The sequence below is a fragment of the Ptychodera flava genome, chromosome 4, assembly GCF_041260155.1.
Source record: "Ptychodera flava strain L36383 chromosome 4, AS_Pfla_20210202, whole genome shotgun sequence".
In the NCBI taxonomy this organism is placed as follows: Eukaryota; Metazoa; Hemichordata; class Enteropneusta; family Ptychoderidae; genus Ptychodera; species Ptychodera flava.
In genome coordinates, this window is record NC_091931.1 from 24,037,487 (window position 1) to 24,050,242 (window position 12,756).

Below are 12,756 nucleotides of genomic sequence, written 5' to 3' on the forward strand. Positions count from 1 at the left end.
TAGACATACTACAAAAGGCAATGATTTGTATGAAATCTGTTTTATTTGCTACAGAGACATGTTACAAATATTAGATAGACTTTTAACAGACAAAATATTGGGAATGAATGGTTGTTGCTGTCATGTTTTGAAGGGTACTGTAAAGTCTCAGCCTTGCCCACTCGTATGTGTTTTTGTTAAATGTGTCATCTTGTAAGTCATATGCTGAGCTTACTTTTTACTCTAACCTATCTTATAGGCTATCATTGGAAAGAAAATTTATTTTGCCTTAAAGTGACATATTGTAATATGAAATATCTTTAATAGTTTTCATGAAATAGGACCAGACTTACCCCATATCCCAAATTCGCAAACTGCAAAGTTTTCGAACAGATGTAGTTTGCAAATAAAACTAAGGGCTGGGGTAAGTTTTTTGCCATTTCATTACAACTTCAGATGATAATGCACTTTATCATATGCTAAAATAAAGAGTGATAAAAGCTTTGTAATGATACCCTACAATCTGCATTACGGATAAAATAAAGGTTGGCAGATAAATTATATGGAAACTTGTATACCAATATACAATAGTATATACAAAATACAAAATACCAATATTTTGTCTCTTTAAAGTCTAACTCATATTTTTGACATGTCCCTGTACCAAATAAAATATATTTTACACAAAGAATTGCCTTTTGTAATGTGTCTAGGAAAATAATTGGTAGAATTTGAGATTAGTTTTAATGGTAATTTGCGACATAAAACATTGGAGTATGGGGTAAGTTTTGATCTTATTTCATGAAAACTATAGACGATATTGCATACTGCAACATATCATTTTTAAGAAGAGTAAATTTACTTTCTAATGGTACCCCATTGGCCTCGTTATGTTCAAACTAAGCTCAGCAGAAGACTTACAAGAAGACAGGTTTACCAAAAACAAATACGAGTCAGTAATACTGTGATTTTTCGGTACCCTTCAAAATATGACTGTTACAGCTACAGGATCCCAATATTTTTTCTGTTAACAGTTTATTCCAGGTTTCTAACATGTACCTGTAGCAAATAACACAAAGTTAATACACAGTATTGCCTTTTGTATTATGTATAGGTAAATAATTGGTGGAATTTAGATTAGTTTTGACAGTAATTTGTGACATAAAACTTTGGGGTATGGGGTAAATTATGGCCCTATTTTATGAAAACTATAGAAGATATTGCATATTGCTATATACCATTTTCAAGAAGAATAAATAACCTTTCTAATGATACCCCATAACCTAGGTCATGTTAAACAGTAAGCTCAGAAGATCAGGTACAAGAAGACTGGTTTGACAAAATCCACGTGGGTCACAAAATCATGATTTTGTGGTACCCTTCAAAACATGACCGTAACAGCTATTGAGTCCCTATATTTTGTCTGTTAAAATCCCATTTCTTATTCTAGGGATCCCAAGGCTTCTGAAAATTACAGGTTTGTTATCCTTTGGGGTTAGGGGGGGAGGAGGTGCACGTAGATGCCCCCTCTGGCCGCTGCCTAATAGATTGTTAGTAATGCTTGCTGTATATAAAGTAAGACAAGGAGGCATAGACAATTTTCCAAATACGCCTTAACAAAATTATTTTATAAAAAAATATTTAAAAATTAAATGATAACAATAGACAGTCGTCAATAATCTATTTACTTGAAGGAGAAAATGGCAATATGACTATGTGTGCACGTTTTCGGGTCTTCTTTTTAAGGCTGTGCATTAGTTCATTGCATAACAATAAAATGCCCATTCACGATATACCAATGTAGCAAAACTTGCTATTTTAGTGACTAGAGACAATAATGCATGGTAAATACCCAATTTTGACATTTATTTTCTTCTTCAGCACATTGCAATTAGTAAATAACATCCATAAATGTGTTTGATTTGCTTCATAAGGAGGAAACAATAGTTATCGTATTTTCTTCCGGTTAAAAATACTGAATTACCAGAAAAAATTGATTTAAAGTTATCCAATTCTATGACGTCATATTTTTTCACTAAAACTATATGCATTTTAGAAAGACCAGTATCTAAGCTTTCTAAAACTATAAGGTATATGGCATTTCAAGCCAGTTTACTTCATCAAGGAAAGAATGTTGTACCCCTACCCCTAGCTTTTGCACACCCCATACAGATACACGCAATTCAAAATTGACTCAAGAGAAGTAGTGTATAGTTAAATATCTAATGTTAACACTTTTTTTCTTGTTTAATATGTGGGAATAAATAATTCAAACACAAATAGCTGTCAAAATTTTGCTTAATAACAAGTAAATCACAATTGTTACATTGTATTTTCGGTAAAAAATTTCAAAATTGTCAAAAAAATTCATTTTAAAATCGTCCTATTCTATGTACACAAATTAATTTTGCTAAAGTTGGTGTTTCTCATAAAGAGCAGAATCTCAGCTTTCCAAAAATGTATAGTTTGTGCTATTTCATGCTAGTTTACTCAATGTAGGGGAGGATATAGTACCCCCTACCCCTACCTATTTTTCGCCACTTTTTGCGGTACAAACAAAACAAAAACCAGCCCAGATAGGTAGTGCATCCCAAAATATCCAATGTTAACATCTTTTTTCTTGTTCAGCAGGTCCTAAAGAACAAAAAAATACCCAAGTAGTAGGGATGTGGGGGGGGGGTGCACCGTGGGCTCTCCAGCCCACGGACTATAATCATTACACTTTGCAAAACAGACTTTCAATTTACATACATCAAGATATTTCTAACAAATGTGTCTGATATATTAAAGGACCTAAAAGGTGCGCCGAAAAATATTAAACATCCAGATATAATCGATATCTCTGATATATATATGTCTGATATGTTAAAGTTTCGCGCTTTTAGGGGGCTCTGAAAAATATGTTCTTATTATTATTATTAAAGTTACAAGCCTGCGCGCCGAAAAAAGCAACTGAATGATGGAATTTGTGACTTGCACAAGGCATTTTAGTCAAGTATGAGCCTGTGTCGAAATTCAGGCCCATCCCCCTATTGGGCATTTCAAAATCATGGTGACCCCCTATAACCAAAGTCAAAAACAGGTTGACCTCCATGAATCCACTGTCCCCCTTCCAGGCCGAGGAAACTGACCAGTCCCTTAGAGCAAGTGGCTTTGGGTTTGGAGTTCAACGTCGCAATATCTTCTTTTTCTTCCATCATTTTTTCTATCAATGCTTCCTGAAATAACATCAAATAAAGAAGAGACATGCAAAATCAAAGTGAGACTTGAGTGGACACCGTGGGTCATTGGCTCGCTCAAAATTAGATATGTGCATAATTAATGAGGAACAATATGTGACGTCATAAGGTGTCCCATCATACCAAATATGAAGGGTGTAGCACTTGTGGTTACTGAGTTTTGGACAAATATGTATATTTGAGGTCAAAGGTCACCGAGGTCACATGACATTTTGTCAAAAAAATTATGTTGCTAAGTTATCCCTTATATACCAAAAATCAGACCTCTAGCTCTATTGGCTCGCGTAAAATTAGATATGCGCATAATTAATGAGAAACAATATGTGGCGTCATAAGGTGTCCCATCATACCAAATATATAGGGTGTAGCACTTGTGGTTACTGAGTTTTGGACAAATATGTATATTTGAGGTAAAAGGTAATTGAGGTCACATGACATTTTGTCAAAATAATTGTATTGCTAAGTTATCCCTAAATACCAAAAATCAGACCTCTAGCTCTATTGGCTCGCTCAAAATTAGATATGTGCATAATTAATGAGGTACAATATGTGGCGTCATAAGGTGTCCCATCATACCAAATATGAAGGGTGTAGCATTAGTGATTACTGAGTTATGGACAAATATGTATATTTGAGGTCAAAGGTCACCAAGGTCACATGACATTTTGTCAAAAAAATTGTATTGCTAAGTTATCCCTATATACCAAAAATCAGACCTCTAGCTCTATTGGCTTGCTCAAAATTAGATATGTGCATAATTAATGAGGTACAATATGTGGCGTCATAGGGTGTCCCATCATACCATATATGAAAGGTTAGCACTGGTGGTTACTGAGTTATGGACAAATATGTATATTCGAGGTCAAAGGTCACCAAGGTCACGTGACATTTTGTCAAAGTGTCTGTGATATCTGCATGAACGGATGGACTCACATGGATGGACTCACGGACTGACATGACCCAATCTATGAGCCCCCTGGACTTTATCTGTGGGGACTAAAAACTGTGTCACTGCATCCTTTTTGCAATATGAATACGATGAGAAACTAAATTTTTAGTTTTCTTGGCCTTATACATGGGAGTCTATGGACTGCCTTATACATGGGAGTCTATGGACTGCCTTATACATGGGAGTCTATGGACTTCCTTATACATGGGAGTCTATGGACTGCCTTATACATGGGAGTCTATGGACTGCCTTAAACATGGGAGTCTATGGACTGCCTTATACATGGGAGTCTATGGAGGTGAAAACTAAAAAGTCCTCTAACACGGCCAAATTTGATCGCATTGTGAAACAAATCAACGTGCATCTGTATGAGGTAGAGTACTATCCTTGTACCAAGTTTGAACGAAATCGCTCCAGGCGTCTCTGAGATATCTGCGTGAACGAAAAAAGTCATAAAATATGCAAATGAGCAATTAATTAATAAGCCACACCCACCAAAATCTAATCAGATCTAAGTCTCATCATGATAATACCAAATACCAAATTGCATGACATTGGACCTAAGGGTTCTTAAGTTATGAGTGGAACAAAATCTGTCTACGGACGGACGGACGGACAGACGGACGGACGGACGGACGGACGGACAGACGGACACACACACAGACATTGTGGCGACAAAGGACACCTTTGGTGCTTCGCACCACGGTGTCCAAAAATGAACATTCTGGTCATTAGTTTATGTAACTTGAAGTACGTATGAAGTTTTGACAAAAGTTTCGTTTTTAATTATTGAATTCATCACTAAATTCTTTAGATGATAATGCTAACATTATTGATAACAGTAATGTAACCCATATGCTTAACTAGTAACATTAAATTCTTTAATGAAAATCAGAAACATCCAGGCTGATGCAGCATACCATAACCACTTGCTCATTGAAATCATACCTGATAATCTGCATCTATGATCTGAAATTAGCATTTCCTTCAATCGGTCTGATAAGAAATCCGATTTTCATATCTCTTTAACCCCTTTCCTGCCAGACAGTATCAATTCCCCATCTACTAAGTCAGCAAAAAAAAAGATAATGGGCCAAGACCAAGTGTTTTATCATCAACTTTGCTTGGTCTATATAGTAGGTTTAGTCCTTAAAAATCATATGTACACCTTCTATGTTTTCAGGGGCCTTCCAATGTTCAAGTGTTTGTTGAAATGCACCAAATGGGACATGTCGCGCTTCAGTAGTTCTCACCAACTTGCCCTGATAATGAAATATTTAATGGTGACTTTGACCTTGAAATGGTATATGATACTGCCAAGGTATTTGAAGTGGCATATCTCAGACTACTCATGCATTTCATTTTGGATGTATTGTGCTGTACCACAGGATCAATCTAGCAATATAGCCTAGTCTTGTATGAGCAGTCAGTACCGTCCATCAAAAAACAATTATATGATACTGTACCACCAAAAATCAAGTTTCTTTACATGAACTGTCACCTGTAGTTCTCTAATGACCAATTATATTAGGTAGTGTGCTGCATAGTAATTCTAATCTGGAGGCATACACTTGCGATTTTACCTAACCTCTCTGTTCTCACATTTATATCAATTCACATTTCCCTGTAATGAGTCACGTGTTTGTTACATGAATCTCATCACTTCCGTTACCTTGTATTCAAAAGTTGTCCTTTTCATTTTCCTTTACAATAATCTTGACATGGTGACCATTCTGAAGCCATCCGTGGATATGCTTCTTCTTAATGTTAAAATCATTCTCGCTAATGTTCCCAGAAAGCTTTATCTCCTTGTAGTAGTAAGAGAGAGAAGGTCTGTCTTCTTACTCCTCTCTTCTTACCACTACAAAGTATACAAACCTTTGGATGGGGTAGTAAGGACTTTGCATTTGGTAAAGTTTAGACTTAATAACCAAGTGAGAGTTATTATAAGAATCAATAAGACAATATATTTTCTTGTCATCAATTTCGCCAAAGTTGTGGTGAACACTAAATAGCCTGTTTTCAAAAAAGACAACCTTTCTGTTGATCAATGAGAGCGTTACGTTTGAAGGACGAAACATTGATATACGTTTCAATAACATTCTTATGAATATTTTATCCTAGCGTACAATGTCTCAAAACATAGTGTTTCTGCCTTTCTAGAGGGAAATGATCTCTTCCTTATATGAAACCCTCCAAACTAGAATATAGAAAACCCGAATGAGCTGAGGCATTGCTAAAGCAAATAATAGTACTTTGATCCAGTCAATCTATTTTAAGTATGAAATTGCACACTTTTGTTATTGGTGAATTAAATTTGGGACTACGTTTGTTAAAGATGTAATTGTATGAAATTAATAAAATATTGAAAATATAATAACTCGATCGTGTTGGGAGTAAACGCAATTTTGTAAACGAGCCTTTTCTGTCAGTGAGTAGTGCGCGCGCTGTAAAAATTTGCAAATTCGGAGAGATTTTTTCAAAAAAAGTATCTAAACTTGGCCCACAAGTGTTCCATTTTATTTTGTGATTGATTAGGATCTTTGTACAAATTACAACTTTACGTTTTAGCTGAAAAGTTGCGATGTTCACGGGCACATAAACAAACCATTATTGCGTATTTGTGGTCGGTCACATGGTTCAGCTCGACCAATTAAAATGCGACGGACAGGGTAATATAAAAAAAAACATTCTTCCCCTTAAAAACTTGCTATGTCTGTGCATTTACATACGTACCGGTATATTTTTAAATATTGACTGTTGAAGGTTCTTGTCAAAAAATAATTGTGCTCGCTGTACAATTACAAATGAAGGTAAACATTACAGCTATTGTCTCTTCTGCTTTTTGACTAGCGAATCGCCCTTCACGTAGTTTATAGACTTATATTGTGAAATGTGTTCTCTTTTTCATCCGATTTACCAGTCTCGGTGACCCAGACTCTCTGCTGGGGGCGCTGTCGCTTCCGCCCGCAGAAGAAGCGCCTACAGCAGAGAGTCTGGGTCACCGAGACTATCCTATACCTTGCATAAAATAGAATATTTGTGAAGGTTAAAAAGTATTCTTGGAGAGTTCAAAGGTCAAACGAGAATTTACATCATATATTATTGATACGGAAAGTGTCACGCAGGTGAGGGTCACTCTGTCCAGCCTGAGGAATTACATGATGAAACACTTCAGTTTGAACGGTCACTAATATTTGCGCAGGGTCATTTTTAAAAAACTACACCCCTCCCTACGTTATTTCCTTCCTGTCTTCACTATACTGAGAAATTTAATGGTTGAAACGGTAAGTTCTAGATAGCGGCTGAAAAGGTAAAAGCTCTGATGGCAGCAATCTTTCTTACCAGTCAAATGTAATTATTTGTAAACCACATCGTCGTAAACCACATGCATCTTTACGGCAACAGCTCTGAGTTGATTTTTGCGTAGGTCCGTGGAACGGAAATCATGTTCTGGCTCGCGAGGATGATACATCCATGCACACACAGCACAGGCTCGTTGGTTGGGTAGTCTGCTAGATCGATCGATTCTCTCTGCTCGATCTATCGATCCTGTACTCGATCTGCCAGGGTATTTAGGTTGCAGTGGCGGGCAGATTGAGTACGGGATCGATAGATCGAGCAGACAGTCGATCGATCTAGCAGACCAGCCGACCCACGGGCGCCTGTGTATCCATAGATGTACAAAAATAGTACATCCACACACAGGCGTACGGAACGTTTCGTAGATCGTCGTCGGATGGGAAGTGACTGACACTGTGAGGCCGAAGGCCGAACCTCAGTACTGTATAAGAATACAGTACCGAGGTTCGGCCTTCGGCCTCACAGTGTCAGTCACTACCCATCCGACGACGATCTACGAAACGTTCCGTACGCCTGTGCATCCATATGGTGTACAAAAGCACACGATGTCTCGATCATATATTGACCGCCGTATACACGAACGCAGACAACAAGTTGTCTTTTACAGATCTATACGCGTGCCATACTGAGCTAACATAGCACAGAGTGACCCCAGTTTATACAATGTTGCTAACAAATAACTACCCTAAACCAGATATGAACTGAAAATGCTCACGTGTTTCATTATATATTGCATTTATGTGCAAGTTTGAACCTTTGCTACATGCTTTGCTACATTTAAAGTGTTATGATCAACACAATGAATTTCACCACATCAATTCTAAAGGTCATTAAGTATTCAAATATGTAATTAGCTGAAATAAAAATAATTAATTTCTTTGAGTACTGTCATTGTATCACAATATAGCATGTGTAATTACCTTTGGTCAAGTCCTTCAAGCTCTATATGCCAAACCGTGAAAGCTTGTTAGCTATTTATGCAAATTATGAATTAGCTGACATGAAAATGCAAAATGACTTTCAATACTGTTATAACCTGGTATAATGATCAATGTACACAGCATGTTTCGCCAAATTTTATCAAGTAAATGCCAGTATATATCCCTAATTTGGAAGGTTCATTAAATATGCATATTGGGAATTGGCTGAAAAAAATGTCAAATGACTTTCAATAATCTTGTATCATAGTATCTTTATGTACATAGCAAGTTTTGCCAACTTTGGTCAAGTCAAAACAGATAAATATCGCTAATAAATGCGGGATATCGGACCGCAGGCGGGCGAAGATTGCATTATAAGCGCGCCAACCCAAACTCACTGCATGGACATCACATTTACGAAATCGAAGTCCAAAGTCAACTACGTCATTGTTAGAATAAGAGAGGTTTTCCATAACACGGGAGCATACCACCACAAATTTTGCACAGATGGCGTTGCACTTGCATTGAAAAAGGGTGCATGGGAGCATGGGAACGCGGGCAGTTTCCCTCGCTATGGGTAGGAAATGCATTGAGCAAGACACACTTCCGGTTCGCAAAAAAAAACGAGGATCCCATTTACGGGGCGCTCAAATATAACTATTTGCTGTGATACATAGCAGAGGCGTATATGTTTGTGATGCTGAGAATAACATCAGTAAATAAATGACGGGTTTTTAAAAGTTGACGTTTTTTGCGATGAAACAGACTTCTGAAGGTAGCTCGCTTGGGGAACACGTCATCCCGGCCGCTGTCCGCTTTGACCCCAGTAATTCACACTGGTTTTGGTCGGCCCCAGGTACCCAAGTCACTTCGACCCCGTCACACTTTTGCCTACATGTCCACGGAGACGATTCAACATGTTCCACAACAAAGCCAAGACAAAAATTGAAAATATCAATAAAATGGTTTCACAAAGGCTGAAATACACGATACTCGATGAAGTATGAAGTTTATGAAATGAAATCAAAATTGACAACACAAGTGTTTGTCTCGGGTAATACCACTTGAACTATTCTACAGACTGTTTTTTCCATACAGTGCAGTATTTGTCAGTGACAAATTAATCTTTGCAATACATTTTTTTTGCGATGAGCTGGAAATTTGATTAATATCGAGTTAATGTACATAAATATTCCGTTATTTACTGGGACACGTTTATTTTCTCGATCCGCTATCTGCGGACTACGTGCTGAAGTACATTGACTGTTCATGTCAACGATCGTTTCTCCCTCTGCAGAGTTTCTGTATCCCGTTCAACAACGCTGTACCTCGATCACACGATAGTGACGCTATGTAGCTGTGCAGTATTGAAACTTATCATAAAATGGCCACCTCGTCTAACAGTAACACGTATTGTCGGGATTATCGTACGGAAAAAAGACTGCAAAAGTAAGACATGAATCTTCATCAGAATTGAACACATCATGATTGTACACGAGTATCAACCGTGAATGCACGTTGAGCTCGGCAGTTACACAAGCATGGTACGCTACATGCATAGCCCTACGAGTATGGCGACAGTGTCCGGCTTTGGCTACGCCGGGGGCTACGCCGCCTACCGGAGGTGGGAGGCGGCGTAGCCAAAGCCGGACACTCTCGCCATACTCGTAGGGCTAACTACATGCACTGCCGCGATGCCGATCGTATGCATTCCAAGGCCTATCCCGGAATTTGTTTCACAAACAACCTCAAAGGAGAGCAAACATACTTCTATGGACAATGACGAATACGTTTCATGGCGAAGCAAAATCAAAACAGTGCAGAAGTACATGAAGTAGGTCATGGCCTTGGACTCTGTGCACGAACCTGATTGGACACTTCAATACCTTTGACCCAAAGTTATTATTCATCAGCACTTCCATGCCATGAGGCTAGGTAGAGAACGTATTAGCCCTGCGTACGATGCTGTGTGTTCCGCTACAGCTAATAGCCCCGCTCACCACAGCCCTGCAAAGACCCGTACGTAGAGTTGGTGACTTCAAATCCATTTTTGGACTTGACGTAAAAAGCCAAATTACTGCCGAAATTCAGCGTTCTTGGGCCCAAGTCGTATCCCTGCCTACCTCAGCTACTCGATCGCTTCCAAAAATGCCAGTCTTTTATTCTTTTTTCGTAAATAACCGTCGATGTCGGCAACTCTCTTGCTAGCCCTTCGTACGTACGCAGTGTACGCTGTGTGTTAGGAACGCACACAGGGAATGCACAGCGTACACTGCGTACGTACGCAGGGCTAGCGAGAACGTATGTACTCATTTCTGGCGATCGAGCAGCGAGGGAAACAATCAATTACCAAGGATAAAGCTAATTTGCTAAACGATATTTTATCTTGAATAGTGAGTTGAATGAGTAATAAAATATCATATTTTTAATGTTCAATACGAGGTTGAAACACGGAGGGACCGTGTTGAAACCAGAGCTATCCAGCTGTAGCCAACCTGGACAAGCACTTTTCACAGCGCCCTCAAACAGTCGATTGTTTTCACTTGTCATACGCGGCGTAACAGAAAAATTAAAACTTTCATAACTTCATTAATATCCAAGCCACGCCCACCAAAACCTTTTCAGTTCTAGCCATTTGAATTCTGAAGATGTCTACCAAATTTGACTGAAATACGTTCAGCCGTTTTTGAGAAAATGGACCCACAGACAGACAGACACACAGACAGACAGACAGACAGACAGACAGACAGACATCGCTGCGACATATGCTCACGTGTTCACACGTGAGCAAAAAACGAGGGGTACAAGAATTCGCCTCGGGGAACATACACTCGGACTCTCAAACTTTTACAATTCTTCACTGATCTACCCCATGTGGAGGCTCATTTTAAAGCTCTTGGAGTGTAAAGACAATTTTCACCCTCTCAGATTTTTGAAAATCGAAAATTTGTCCCCCCCCCTAAAGTTAGGGAGCCGTCATTATTTATGGCTTGGGGGTTGGAGGAATCTGAGCGGGTCACTCAAAAAATTGAAAGCTACAAGGGGGTTGCTCAAAAGTGGAGAACAAGAAGGGGCGCTACTCAATTTTGTTGATATGTACTGAAGCATTTAGTGAAGTTATGAATTAATACAACAATAATAGCAGAGAACAGCAATATGTATGCTTGAGATATGTATGTCATACGCGGTATATGTACACGTACACACACGTACACACCACACACACATACACACACACACACACACACACACACACACACACACACATATATATATATATATATATATATATATATATATATATATATATATATATATATATATATATATATCATAATACAGGTGGTTTAAAGCAGAAACTAAAATCTCATTACACTATGTGTTTCACGTTATTGTGATCTTCAGACGAGAATTATCAGCTATTCGACGTGGCAAGCCTTATGTTAGAGGCTAGCACTGAGTACGTATATACATTTTTCAGTAATTCCTTTTAAGTATTATTGATATACTTGCCTGATCATTCATGAGAAACGTCTGCTTTCTATATTCTACATTGACATAGGTTACCGATAGGGGAAGATGTGTAAAGCAAGCTAATTCTGATTCTATAAAGTTTAAAACCAGTGGGAATGCCTTGAAATAAACCCATATTTATTGCAGGAAAATAATAAGAAATAATAATGTGAATAAATGTATGTCTGTTGCTTTTTTTTCGTTTTCAAAAAATGTAATCTTCATTGAAATCAGTGAACTGGAATATAAGTTTTGGAATACTGTCTCAGATTTCTGTTCCTTTGAGTTTTTTATACGAAAAAAATCTGAAAAAAATACTCCCCAAGTGCCACCAAATAACACCATTTTATTCTCTATTTTTCAAAAGCTCAAACGGCAGGACCACCCCCCCCCCCCCTGCGACCGCTTGCGCGGTCGCTTGTGGTGTTTTCGCACCACATCTTCACCCTCTTGTAAAAAAATCCTACGGAGAACATTGCATGTCATCAGAACACTGGATACAGACCTGTACATCAGCCCCTGTCACAGCAATGGAACCTCTTTCCAACACATACCTGTAGGCCTACCACAGGGTTTAATCAGGGTCTGTACAGGGCCTGTCGCAGCAGCAATCCATTTTGGGGGGGTCACTCAAACACGTCACGGTTGGCAGGGGGGTACTCAAAATTTTGGAGTTTCTAAAGCAATTCCTCCGACCCCCCAGGCCACAAATAATGACGGCTTCCTTAACATAGAGATGGCGGCAATTTTGAATTTCAAATACCAGTAAATGTTAGATATTAAAATTGTTTCT